Here is a 13,267-nt window from a genome sequence, read left to right as displayed (position 1 = left end):
GGCTTTACTCGCGGTAGCCAACCCAACCGTCTACCCGCCGGTGGATGGAGAAGGAAAGCGTGCTGTATCAACATTAGACTATTGTTTAGGAGTCAAACGAAGCCAAGTACTGGTACATGCTACCATATGAGTGAACTTTTTTTTTAAAAAAAGGTTTTAGTTATTTATTTGAGAGACAGAGCATAAGTGGGGGGGGGTTGGCAGAGGGAGAGGGAGAGGGATAAGCTCCTGCAGACTCCCTGCTGAGTGTGAAGCCCGACACGGGGCTCGATCTCACAACCCTGAGATCATGACCTGCTTTGAAACCAAGAATCGGACGCTCAACTGACTGAGCCACCCAGGAGCCCTAATGTGGGTGAGCTTTGAAAGCCTTATGCTGAATGAAAGAAACCAGACATGAAGGTGTATATATATATGATTAAATTCATATGAATTCTGCAGAATAGGCCAATCTGTAGAAGGATGCTGGCATGACGGTGAGAATGGACTAGGGCTAATGGCTAATAGGGTCCGTGTTTCTTCCCGGGGTGTGAAAGCACCATGGAAGGAGGTAGTGGCTATTGCACAACCCTCCAAACACATTAAAACCACTGAATTGTACCGTTTAAAATGGTGAGTTTAGTGGTATGTGAATCGTACCTCAAAAAAGTAAACAAAGGCAGCCTTAAAAGTGAAATAGCCAGGAATTATTTTCCACGTCTACCATAAAACTCCATGTCCTTAATATACATAAATCTGTTTTTTTTAACCATCACTAGAAACATCAGCAAAGGACACAAAAAGACAGCCTCACATAAAATGAAAGAGAAATGTAGACAGGTAGGACATAGATGGAGAGACTTCTGTTTCGCTAGTGAATTAAAAGGAGATACATGTCCTTGATTTGTACGTGTAGTTTTCTGTGTTTTTTTAAAAAATATTTTCTGCAGTTTGTGCAGGTTTTTTTATTTTAGAATCAGGAGAATTAATCTTCTAAGCTGTGTCAGGCCTTGGGGCAATTCAGGGAACTGGAGCCCTGGCTGGAGGGAGGGAGGGGCCTGCATCTGCCCATCTCTGGGCCACACCTGCCTGCCAGCGGCTGCCCACGGATAGCTGCACAGAGCCACACATCAGCGCAGGGGAGACGCTGGGGCCCCACGCACACGGGTGCAGCTCATCCTGGCCATGCAGCCAATGTACGGGGGGAGTGATCACCAGGGGCCCCCTTCTCATACTGCGTCGGTCCCTGTTATCCTGTCGCCGGCCAGCCTGGGATCAGCTGCCACAGGGGCGCCCGGGACGAGGGGAGGGGCTGGTGCCCAGGCAGGTGGAGGGCCCTGTCAGGTATCAGGAATCTGGATTCCACGGTGGTGGGGACCGCACGACCCCTCACGGGAGCGAAGGCAAGGGCAGGATGTGCACCCCATCACAGGGAGGCAGTGGCCGTGGGGCCAGGGGTCCAGGAGGGCCCCGGGGATGAGCTCCCCTCAGAACCTGGGGAGGCCGAGCAACAGAGAGGAGACAGCCGGAGCTCCCAAAGCCAGGTGGGCGCACGGACAGATCTACAGCAGGATCTGCGACCTGGCAGGGACGCGGCAAGGACTGAACTGCTAGGGTGCAGCAGGATGGGCCTCTGGGAGTGGGGGTGCATGGCAGGGGCTTGGTCTGCAGCATCCTGCTCCCCACGCTGGCTGGGCTCATGTGCATGTGTGCATGGGTGTGTGAGACCCCTGTGCATCTGTGCTTGGATGTGCATGCGTGCACGTGCACACCTGTGGGTGCCTGTGTGAACACGTGTGCGTGTGCACAGGTGACTGTGTGCATGTGTGCTGTACACATGTGTGTGCCTCTGTAGAGTTGCATGTGTGAGAATGCGTGCATTCACACGTCACTGAGTGTGCCTGTTAGAGAAGCACCCAGGCTGAGGGGACAGTCTGCATTGGGTGCGTGTGCACCTGTGTGTCCTGCGTGCCCTCCAGATACACACACGTGTACTAGTCACAGCGTGTGCAAGAGCACTGTGTGTGCTCGCCGCCTGCCTAGCTGGGGCCAGGCTGCTTCCTGAGGCTCACCTCCCCGACCCCAAAGTGAAACTAACTGTCCCCCATCCCAAAATGGTTGGGTGTGGGCCTCCGGGCAGGAGCCACCTGCGGAGTGCCGTTGTCGTGTGAAGGGGCCCTCTCCTAGGCCAAGGGGCCCAGGGCCCCCACCCTGGGTCTCTGCGATCTGCCTGGAGAAAGGCCCCTCGGTGGCCCCCAGAGCCCAGACACCTGCATACGGCGGGAGCCTCGGGCACTGCCCTCTGGGCCGGGGCAGGTTCTCCCTCCGTGCTTGCTTCTTCCCCGTTGCCTCAGTTAGGAAGGCCCCGGTGCAGGCTGCGACCCTGCTGGCTGCTGCGGGACGGTGGGCAAGCCCTCTGTGCTCAGGGTCCTGAGCCTGTCCTTGCTCACGGATCTCGGGGGGGACGGACCAGGGAGGATGGACAGCATGCTCACGGCGGGGCCTGGCACGTGGACGGGGCTCTGAATCCAGCCTCCACTCTGGACTCCCCGCAGGAAGTATGACAGCGTCCGTAGGAAGCCGTACCTTTCGTCCGGACGGCGTCACCACGCTTGGGGGCACACTGCATGCACGATTTCAGCTTTTCCTTCTCTCACTTAGCGTGTGCTCACAAGAGCCCTTCATGCCGTTAATACTTTAATGACTGTAGTGCACGGAGCGCTTTCTGCTTCCGCTTGTACGAAGCGACGACCTAGAAATCCAGGGAGGCCTGTGCCTCTCCTCCCCGTGTCCCTTCTGCAAGTCTTCAAGGTGAGGAAGTGCATTTGCGTAGCGTGGAAAGGCTTGCCGCGGTGCTGGGTGCGGTGGGGTCAGCCAGGTCTCTGAGCCTGGTGGCCACGCTGCACCCCGGGTCAGAGCGACAGCAGGACACAGCCACCCTGACGTCCCAGGGCAGGAGCCGTGGCTCGATCATTACGCAGTCATAGATGGAACACGGCGGGTCGGCCGGGCGGCACGCGCACTCCATTTCTACTCCTGTTCACACAGCAGGAAATGCACAGCTTCAGAATCACCAATATTTTCCCAACTGCTCAGAGTTCAGTCCTTTTATTTTATGGACCGCAGGGGGGAGGCAGGCAAGCGCAGGTCCCCGGGCAGAAAGACGTGTGTGCCGGGGGCTCTGGGCAGCACATGAGGCCTGTGCCTGCACCTGCCTCCGGGTAACGGGGTAAAACGCAGTCTCGGGCCGGTGCAGACCTACTAAACTGGGGGTGGGTGGCGGAGGGCGGCCCTGCAGGGCCTGCGGTGTGCACATGATTTTCCTGGCCACTGGTTCATGATGTGAAGTTGGGGATGAATCTCCCGATTACGTGAGTCAGCGACACACCTGCAGGTGCAGGCTCCGTGCGCGGCCCTGGAGGGGAGCCCCGAGCAGGCCTCTGTGCAGGACTGGCCACCTGGGCGTTGCTGCGGGATGTGCTCCCCCCCGCCATCCGGGGCAATAGGTTTGTTTTGTTTGTTTCTCAAGCGTGCGTGCAGCCCTAAATAGCCCTGTGAGGGGCCTGCAGCCTGGAAGGGGGCCTCAGCAGACCCCAAGTCTGCCGCTGTTGTTTGGAATGTGTGACTCTTTATAGTTTCCACGTGCTCGTTTTCCAGTTTTGTGGAAGTGGCGTCCCCCGTCCTCTGATCACCAAAGCTGCGGCACCAGGCTGTAGAGATCTTCTCGTTGCAGCCTCGTAGTCCGCGGCCCTGTCCGAAGCTGTCTTCCCTGGGCTGGGTGTGGGGCTCACTTCCGGGGTCCCGGTTTCATGGACCGTTTGTGCACCTTTTGGTGCACGTGTGCAAGGCCCCATATGGGTGAACGCATTTACAGGACGACACCATATCGCTTCCCAGGAAGGGCGGCGGGACCGATGACCCTCCTGCTTGGCGGCTCCTGCGCTGCAGCGCCCGCGCGTCTGCGCACCTCCAGGGCGGGGATGGTGTTCGCCGTGACCTCCACGGGCCTTCCTGGTTTTCCCGGTGACCAAGGGGTTGGAGCACCTTCTCCTTTATGCTTCTTTGCCAGTTTGTCAGCTCCCCCTTTTCAGGGTGTGGGTCATTGGTCTTTTTGAGCAATGAGTTCTGTGTGCACGTTGGCAAGAACCCACTCTGAGCTACGTAGGTGGTAGCGATGTCATCTCCAGCTTGTGGCTGGGTTGTTCTTTTTCTTTTTTAAGAAAAATTTTCTTTATTTATTTGAGACCATGGGAGAGAGAGAGAGAACTAGCAGAGGGAGAGGGAGAAGCAGACTCTCCCCCGTGCAGGGAGCTCGACGTGCGGCTCCACTCCAGGACCCCTGGATCATGACCTGAGCCCAAGGCAGCCGCATCACCGACTGAGCCCCCCAGACACCCGCTGGGCTTGCAGGTTTCAGGGCCTTCTTGATGAGCAGAGATGTTCTATGCAATGCCGTCAGATTCGCTCGGTGACCATCTTGCTGTTGGGCTCTTGTTGAAACAACCCTTTCCTGCTCCAAAGTCCCAACACCTCTCCTCCATACTCTTTAAGAGGGGCTAAAACCCTGCCTCTCACATTTGTCTTTATTCCATGGAGACGGAGTTTTGGGGGCGGCGTAGATAAAGAACTGCCCTTTAATTCCCCAGCTATTGAATCTCTACCGCTTTCCTAGTGATCGGTCACGCCGCCTCGTCCCACAACGAGCATCCGTAGCGTGCGGGTCTGCTTCGAGGGCCGCTGTTCCTTCCCACAGCTCGTCCCTCCTCCCCGTGCCTGCGCGTCTCGGCTCCCTGGAGAGCTCTACCCTCGCGAGAAGTTTCAAATCAGCTTGCCCATTTATTTTTAAAGACTCTTCGGGACTCTTGTTGGCGTTGCGATCTGCTTATAGGGCAGTCTGGAGAGAACGGACATTGGGTGTTGGATTCTCTTACCCGTGAATGTAGCCTATCTCTTTCCATTCATTGGGTTCTCATCAATTTCCATGAGGTTTCATAATTTTTCCTCACGGGACTCATGTCTCTTTTGTTAGGTTTATTCTGGCCTCAGCAGCACTTGTCACGCTACCGGTCACCTTGGCGGGGGCTTCTTGTCTCTGTCCTTTCAAGGCCTGTTCTCGGCCTCCCTGTGGCTCCGTGGGAAGCGGCCTGTCCTTCGTCCGGCTGCCCTGAACAGCCGTGCGTGCAACAGCTGTGCTGTCGCTCACCTCGGTCACGACACCGTCACTGCCTCAGAACACTCGTTCACCACCGGCTTGTGCTCCACGTGGGATCGTCACCACATCTCGGGTCCCTGAGGCTCTACAGCGCGTGTGCTTCTCCTGCTGACGTTGGTGAGGATGCGGGCGACTTGTGCCAGTCCGAGGACGAGCAAGGCCTCCTGAGAAGCCATTGCCCCCCAGGAGCCAGCGTCCGGCCCCCTCCACGTCCCTTCCTCGCTCCCAGTGTCACACATGCAGGAAGGGGGGGTCTTCTCTGATGGAAGCCATTCAGGGCAAGCTGTAGGTGCCCCATGCCCAAGCCCCTGGGCGCCCGCAGCCTGTGTCACCCGGCCTGCGGTCACCTAGTGACCGCCTGGTGTCATCTGAGGCCGGCGGTCCCCACACCCCTCACGGTCCCCTCGGGCTCCTTCAGGAACTGTTAAGATCCATCAGAGCTTCTGTTCTCCAATCGATCCTGCTGCCTGTTATTCTAGAACAGTCCCCATGCCTTTTCACATAAAAGAAAACTTTTATTTCCCGTGACACACAACCTCCTGAACGGGGGTGGTCCGGGGCTGACTCCACACCCACACTGAGCGGCCCCCGTGTCCCAGCCCCCAGCCCCGCTGGCCTCCCGGGCCCCTGTGGGGGAGGCTTTCCGGCAGGTCCCCAGTGGGGAGGGACCAGCAGGGACACCTCCCTCTATCGGATGACAACGTCGAGGCCAAGCACGGGGAACTCTCACCTGGACAGGGGGAGGGCTTGCTCCGGAGAGAGGCTCGCGGCAGAACCAAACCTGTGAGGTGGGTGTGCAAGGCCAAACCCTGAGTTCCGTGGGGTTTTGCCAAGATAACTGTGCCCCCCGCGCTGGTAACCATGGCGAAAATCAGAGTGTGCTCGCAGGTGTGCAGGGGGCTGGGGGCCGCACACTGCTTCCAGTCGCTGCCCCACAGCTGTGTGCGGGACAGGTGACGAGCACCCCAGCCAGCGTCCTGATGGGAGCAGAGGCACACCCACCAGACTCCCCATTCCCCTGGCACGCCGGCAGGAGCTCAATAATTGCACTGGCTAGCCTGCTAAATGCAAGAATTAGCCCGCCTTCCTCTCTCGGCATGCACCGTGTCCTTACCTCAAAAGAAATATTACGACCTTCATAACGTATGTTTGCCTCTGCCCGGCGTGGCCAAAGTCCTTTCTCATACACCGACGGATTCACTGCTGCTCCCAGCAAACCTGCAATGTGCTAGATTTCAATCGAACCTCATAGTATTACATTTTTCTGATTATAAAAATCTGTCGTAATACTTTTGTAAACCACAGAAACTCGTATAGAAGGAGGGAAAGACACCCGTGTCCTCATCCACCAGACACACGCAGACACGTGGCTTCGTGCACTGTTGGCGTTTGGGCGCTCTGCCGCACCGCTCCCGGGCTGCAGCACGTCGGTGAGGGCGGGGGGGCCCCCTCGCTGGATGCCGAGGACCACGGGGGATGGGGTAGCTGGCCCTGACTCAGTGGCCCCAGACCCTCGATGTTGTGAGACTCTACGCACCCCAATCCATGAGCACTCGCTGGGTCCAGCACCCGGAGCCCAGCCCTGGGGCCGCAGGAGTGGGACATAAAAGTGAGCTAGAAGTGGCCTCTGGAGGTCACAAGGGAGAGGTAAGGACGAGGTAAATAATTGTCACTGGAGACTGTGAGAGTTCCCTGCGCTGCTGCGGAAGACGGCTCCAGGCCGGGCGGGGTGGTCATTCTGCATCACAGCTTCCTTCTCCCACCGCCCGGTGCCCCAGGTTCTGGTCCAGAGCGTCAGGGCCGCTGCCCCGGGATCCTGCGGGGATCCCTCCCCACCCCTCGCAGCGTGGCTGGTGGCCTGCAGGTCTGCGGTCCTGCGGCTTCCCTCTGGGTCGTCTCCTCCTCCTACAAGGACAGGCCCCCTACCTGTCCCTAGACTCGGGGCCCACCCTGATGCAAGACAATGGCATCTCGAGGGCCTTAACCACTTCCAGGTAGATGAGAGTTCTGGGGGGCCCCGTTCCATCCACCACAGAGACAGACATCGAGGGGCGTGGGGCAGGGGGAGGAGGGGTTCCTGCGACACACCTTTACCGCAAGGTGGACACAGGACCCTGGGCTGGCCCGCTGCCAGAGATCTCGAGCTCCAGGCACAGTGACGGCCTCGGGAGTGAGCTCGTGGCCCTGATGGAGCCCGGGAGGTTCTGGCCGAGACCCCAAGTGCATGTGCAGAGGACACCTTCCCTTTCGTGATCGACCCCCAGTATGAGGTGGGTGCCGCTGGGCTCTCTTCTCTGGCACGTGGACGGAGCTGACCTGGGAATGACCCAGGGCACAGGGGCACTTCCCCGTGTGTGCCACTCCTGCTGCAACACCAAACACAGTTTGGGCCTGCACCTGTCAAAGGTGTGCCTGAAGCACCCTGGCAGCCTGGTTTCCACCTCTCTGGCCACTGCACTTGGGCAGAACTCTAAGGCAGGGAATGTTTGGTCCCTGGCCACGCAGGGATGTCTGGGAACAGTTCAAGAATCACCAGGAGGGCTGGGGGCAGCAGGCAGGGATGCTCGGCAAGTGTGCAGGGCAGGGGGACTGGGTAAGTGTGCAGAGCAGGGCTTAGGGCAGGGGTGCGGGGTGCGGGTGCAGGGCAGGGGTGCCAGGCAAGTGTGCAGGGAGGGTGCTGGGAAAGGACACATGGCAGGGGTCCAGGGCAGGTGTGCAGGGCAGGGGTACTGGGTAAGTGTGCAGAGCAGGGGTGTAGGTGCAGAGCAGGGGTGTGGAGTGCAGGTGCAGGGCAGAGGTGCCAGGCAAGTGTGCAGGGAGGGTGCTGGGAAAGTACACATGGCAGGGGTGCAGGGCAGGGGTGCTGGGCAAAGTTCATGCCTGGGGTGCAGGGCAGGGGTGCAGGGCAGCTGGTTAAGTGTGCAGAGCAGGGGTGTAGGGCAGGGGTGCTGAGCAAGGTTCAGGGCTGGGGGGCTGGGCAAGGTTCAGGGCTGGGGGGATGGGCAGGGGGGCTGGGCAAGGTTCAGGGCTGGGGCGCAGGGCAGGGGTGCTGGGTAAGGTTCAGGGCTGGGGGGATGGGCAGGGGGGATGGGCAAGGTTCAGGGCAGGGGGCTGGGCAGGGGCGCAGGGCAGGGGGGTGGCCTGCCCAGCCTCTCCCTGAGCGCCATCACGTTACCTGGTGCCACCAGGTATGCTGGTCAAGTCACTGCCAGGCTGGGTGAAACCCAGGTCAGCGGGGTCCTGCCTGAGGCATCTCTGGAGCAGGGGAGGGGGGTGGGGGGCTGGGGGGGAGGGCAGGCAGGGCGAAGCTCCCTTCAGGGTTTTCCCTGAGAACCTGCGCAGTGAAAGGTGCCTGGGGAAGCTGTGAGGCAGAAGGAAGCCTCTTTCTTTCAGAGCAGGGAATGGGAAGATCCTCCCCTCTGCATTTTATGGAAATGGAGCCTCCCTGGGTGGTGGGAGGAGGGCAAGCTGGCGGGCCCTGGGCCGGGCAGGAAACCTCTGGCCTGGCTGGAGGGCACCTGCAGCTGCCCACGGAGTGCAGGGTGGGGGGACGGCGACAGGCTCCCTGGGGGGTCCACACACCCAGAGGGAGAAGAGGGGGACTGGTGGGGGGAGGGGGCTGCGGCCCGTGGTGGTGGATTTGGAAGCAGCCGCTCCCGCCCGGGGAGGCAGAGGTGGCGGCCCTGCCCATGCCAGCTCCGAGCCCAGGCCTTGCACACTGCGCCGCCCAAGTCCAAGTTGAGCACCCCCCGGGGGGCAGAGTCACAGAGCGCAAGGCACCCCGTGTGGGTTTTGGTTTTCCCGTGAATCCCAGATGGCCTTCTCAGCCTCTGGCTCCTATATTTAACCTATTTAATGAGATTTCTTTTCCAGTAATTCCTGAAACTGGTAATCTCTAATTGGGTCAAATTCTCTACCCACCAGCCAGCGATGCTATTCTGTAGCGCAAATCCTCCTGAAGCCTCCCCCTCCCGGCGCAGCTGTCAGAGCCAAAAGCATTGGGCTCCCTGGAGCAGGCCTCAGTTGGTGTCAGCTGGTGTGGGGCAGGGGCACCTGCCGGCCTCCCCACCTTCACACTGACCCCTGGCCCTGGTGACATGAATCCACTTAATGCCCGCCGCCGGGTCCCCGAGTCCCGTGTCACTGTAAATAGCGAGTCTCACGGCTTGGGCAGGGCCGGAGGGGCTTGGGCAGGGCCGGAGGCGAGGCCCGCCTCTCAGGTGGCCTCTGGTCCCCGTGGGGCTGCTCCCCAGGAGAGCGAGTACTATGGCGGGTTTGGTGACCTGCGAGGACCCTGAGCATCCCCAGTGGCCAAACTAAGCCACGCGGAGTGGAACCCGTACACAATCTCATCCTCGTCCCCATTCAGCCAGGGGACCCCACTCTGTTCAGGGGCCACACCAGCACTGCCTCCAGCGTGCGAGGCTCTCGCGCTCACTGACCGCCTGTCCCCTCCAGTGGCACGCTTTGCGCCTGTGTCCCTGTCTTTCCCCCGCTGGGCTGTGGCTCCTGGTGGGCAGGGTGGGACTTGGTCACCGCTGTGTCTTCAGGACGCAGCACTGTGGGTCTCCTAGGTTGCCCCTGGTGGCCCTGGCTTCGGGGCCTCGGACTGGAGCCCCTGATTGAAGCATATGGGTCCCCGCCCATCACGCGCGTGGCCCAGGGGTCGCTGAGGGCTGAGGCCAGCCAGCGTTGGTGTGGACACGCGTGCCTCTGGGCTCATCGGGTCATCACGGGACCCAACCAGGAAGGCCAGAGCCCTGTGTCCCGAACGGTAGGGGTCGGGGAGAGGGAGCAAAGGCCCCGTTTCCCCAGACTCTTCTCCTTAGCGATCTGTCACTGAGGTCTCCCTCGGGCGTCTTCCAGAAGGCTCTGCCTCCCGCCGTCCCCAGGAGCCCTGGAGAGGACCGTCGGTCCCCGCTCACCGTCTCTACCAGCCTCGGCCTTGTTCCTGAACTCTGACAGTTTCCAGTTTGCTTCCCCGGCCTGGCCTGGGACAGAGCAGGCTTTCAGGGGTGGCCCCCAGCCCAGTCGATTCCCGGGAGGACCACGCACTGTCCTTTCTGAGAGGACCGTGGCCACAGGTTCTACGTCAACCAACGGATGCTGGAGCTGTGTCCGAGCTGCCTCCGTGCCCTACCTGTGCTCTGGGATGATGCTCAGGGCAAGACCGACTCCCCTGACCGCCCCTGCCCCGTACCTCCCGGTATCCGGGGCACAGCGCCTGAGGACCGCTGCCCCTTGAAGCCACACTCGGGTCCAAGGCACACGTGGCAATAGTGGCGCCAGCTGTCACGTCCTTTGTCTTCCCCGGGATCACCAGGAATAAGTGAAAACCCACCCGGGCCCTGGGAGCCTGGCACGGGCGGAGCCACTGCATGCAGGGGACATGCATCCCCTCATGTCCACTGCCAGGCCGGGGGTCCCGTCCTCCTTGGGAAAGTGCCTGCCCGGGATGTGGCATCTTTCGGGTTTAGTAGAAAGCAGCTGCGGTCTAGAGGAGCCGGAGGGGACACACTTTGGCCTCTTGAAGGAGGGGAGGTCACATCTGGGAGGAGGGCTCTCCCTTCAAACTCCTGAGTGGACGTAGATGGGCTGGAAGGGGCTGCCTGTCACCTAGAGCGTCCACCCCGCCTCCACCAGGGGCCATTAGACCGTCCCTTCGCTTGCGGCTGCCGTCCAGGGTCCTGGAGTCCTCAGGAACCTCCCACCCTGCCTTACCGACCTCCACCGCAGCCTCAGTCCTGGGCTCAGTGAGACCCTTCTGCCCGGCCCGGGGCCAGCGTCCACTCATTTGAGGCCACTTGGCCCCCCAGGAAGACACAGACCTCGCAGGACCCCTGGCTCTGAAGAGAAGAGGTCAGTTCCAGCAGCTCCGGGTCTGGGGTTGTTGTCTGGGCACCACAGTTCTGGTCCTCCAGAGCTCAGGGTACCAGTTCCATCCACCGCCTCCGGTTGCTCACCCTGCTGGGGGCCCGGGCACAGTCACAATGGCACAGCCGGGCCGCACTCTGCCCCCCCAGGGCTGGCCAGAGGTCACACGCTGTGGCTGCTTTCTGGGAGCCCTGGCCACAGTTTTGAGCACATACGTATTTATTTGTGGGGTCACTGCGCTGGCCCCGACCGCTCCCACCGGCCAGCAGTCCTGTTCTGCTTAGGGCCGAAACCTAGTGATAAGCAAAAGGCCCCCGTGCCCGTGACACCAACTCCTACCGCCGGCCAGGTGTCCCTACAGACCGGGCATGCAGTCTGATGTCGTCTGGAGCCTGGCACTCTGGGCTGGCCTGACCCCCGGGCACGGCGGCAAGGACGCCGTGAGCCCAGGGCCCCGTGCAGGGAAGGGGCAGAGCCAGCTGTGAGGCCCCAGGTGGTCCTCCTGGCCATTGAGGTATGGGGACAGCGATGGGTGAAGGGGGACATTAGTGGGTCCTGTCCTGCCGCTCTGCTGTGTGGCTCGGCGACCACCCACCTGCCCATCCAGCTGTGGCCCCTGGTTTGGCTGGAGGACCCGCTCACTCTCCTTGTCGGCCGCCTGCGCCCTGGGGGGCCTCAGCCAGACGGGTCAGTGTCCTGCCGTGGGTGGGGGTGTGTGGCCAGTGGCCGCCCGGCGTGGTCCTCAGTCCGTCCTGGCCGCCTCCAGCTTCTGGATGGAGTCCTTGCCCATTCCTGCTGGAGGAGTCCCGGTCGGATCCCTGTGGCCATTTCCAGTCTCCGTCCACACTGCGTTCCTGGGCTCCCTCCCCTCCGGCAACCAGTCACCGGGACGTATCCGGGAAGGTGCCTGTCCAGGCACCAGGGACAGGAGGAGGCTGAGCCCCGTGTCCAGGTTTCTACGGCTAACGGAGCCCGTGGCGGGGCCCTTTGATCCCTGGACACAGTCTTGGCAAAATGAGCATTCCTGACCCACTTCCCTGGTGAGGACCACCCGCCTGGTCCCCTAGCGGCCTGCATTTCCATGGGGTTTCCAGAAGACCCACGGGGAAACTTCATTCCCAGATCCACCCTGGGAGGAACACTGGCCTGGAGGCCGAGTCTCTGGCAGAGGCCCCAGGAACGTGGCGAGTGCCCCCAGACAGAAGCCGGCTTACGGCGATCTCCCTGGCTGCTATGGCCACTGTGTGCAGGGCCTGGCGGTCACAGGGTCCTGCGCGCCCAGAACACTGACCAGCTGGCGCTCCTGCATGCTCCGTGCAGCCTCTGCGTGCACTGGGGGTAACCCCGCGGGCCGGGAGCTTTTACATCCCCGATTCGCCGAGTAGATGGGGCACGGAGAGGGAGACTAACCTGTGCAGAGTCACGCAGCTGGGGGAGGAGGCACACGACTGCGCTCTTGGCCTGGACACCACATGCTGCTGGCGAGGCCGCAGCCCTGCCGTTCGACGCCCACCGCCGTCCCGCAGAGTTCCGGGGTTTCTGGGTCGGACAAGCCCTCAGCCGCGGTGAGCCTCAAAGGCAAAGCCTGAGATTTGGGATCGATGACAGGTCCGAGGAACGCCCGGCTGTGCTCCTGCTCCAGGAGGTCCGCGTTCCCGTCTCTAACGAGGCGCTGGCGATGCCCGGTGGTGTGCTCCGGGACTGGGGACACAGGATGACTGACCACGATGGCTCCCGTCCCTCTGCTCACGTCCCTCGGGGAGGGACGAGGTGCCTCCAGGAAGAGCAGAGTGTCTCATCCCGGTCTGTGCAGCAGCCACTCTGCTGTTGGTCAATATTGACGATCCGTCGTGGACAACGGTATCCAGGGCCGACCGCGTGCTGGGGTGCTCGTGGCCAGGGTCGCCCGCACGCAGCCCCGAGAGCAGGGGTGTGGATACCTGTTCCCACAGCCGTGGGGGCCGGAAGGCTGGGATGAGGGTCTCAGGGCCGAGTTCCCTGGGGGAGGAACCTCCCACCTTCCCGTGGCTCCTGTTTGCCGCAGGGTCACCGCCTTGTTTCTCTGAGTGTGTGCGTGTCTGTCTCCCGAGGTCCCCTTTGTGGAAAGACACCGGTCCTGTTGGATTAGGACCCACTCTATCCCAGGGTGGCCTCATCTCAAGGACGTCTGCGTGACCTTAGTCCCAGAGAAGGTCACGTTCT

This window comes from Canis aureus, chromosome 15 (genome assembly GCF_053574225.1).
Source record: "Canis aureus isolate CA01 chromosome 15, VMU_Caureus_v.1.0, whole genome shotgun sequence".
In the NCBI taxonomy this organism is placed as follows: Eukaryota; Metazoa; Chordata; class Mammalia; order Carnivora; family Canidae; genus Canis; species Canis aureus.
The sequence above is the reverse complement of the archived record's forward strand: the minus strand, read 5'-3'. Positions refer to the sequence as shown.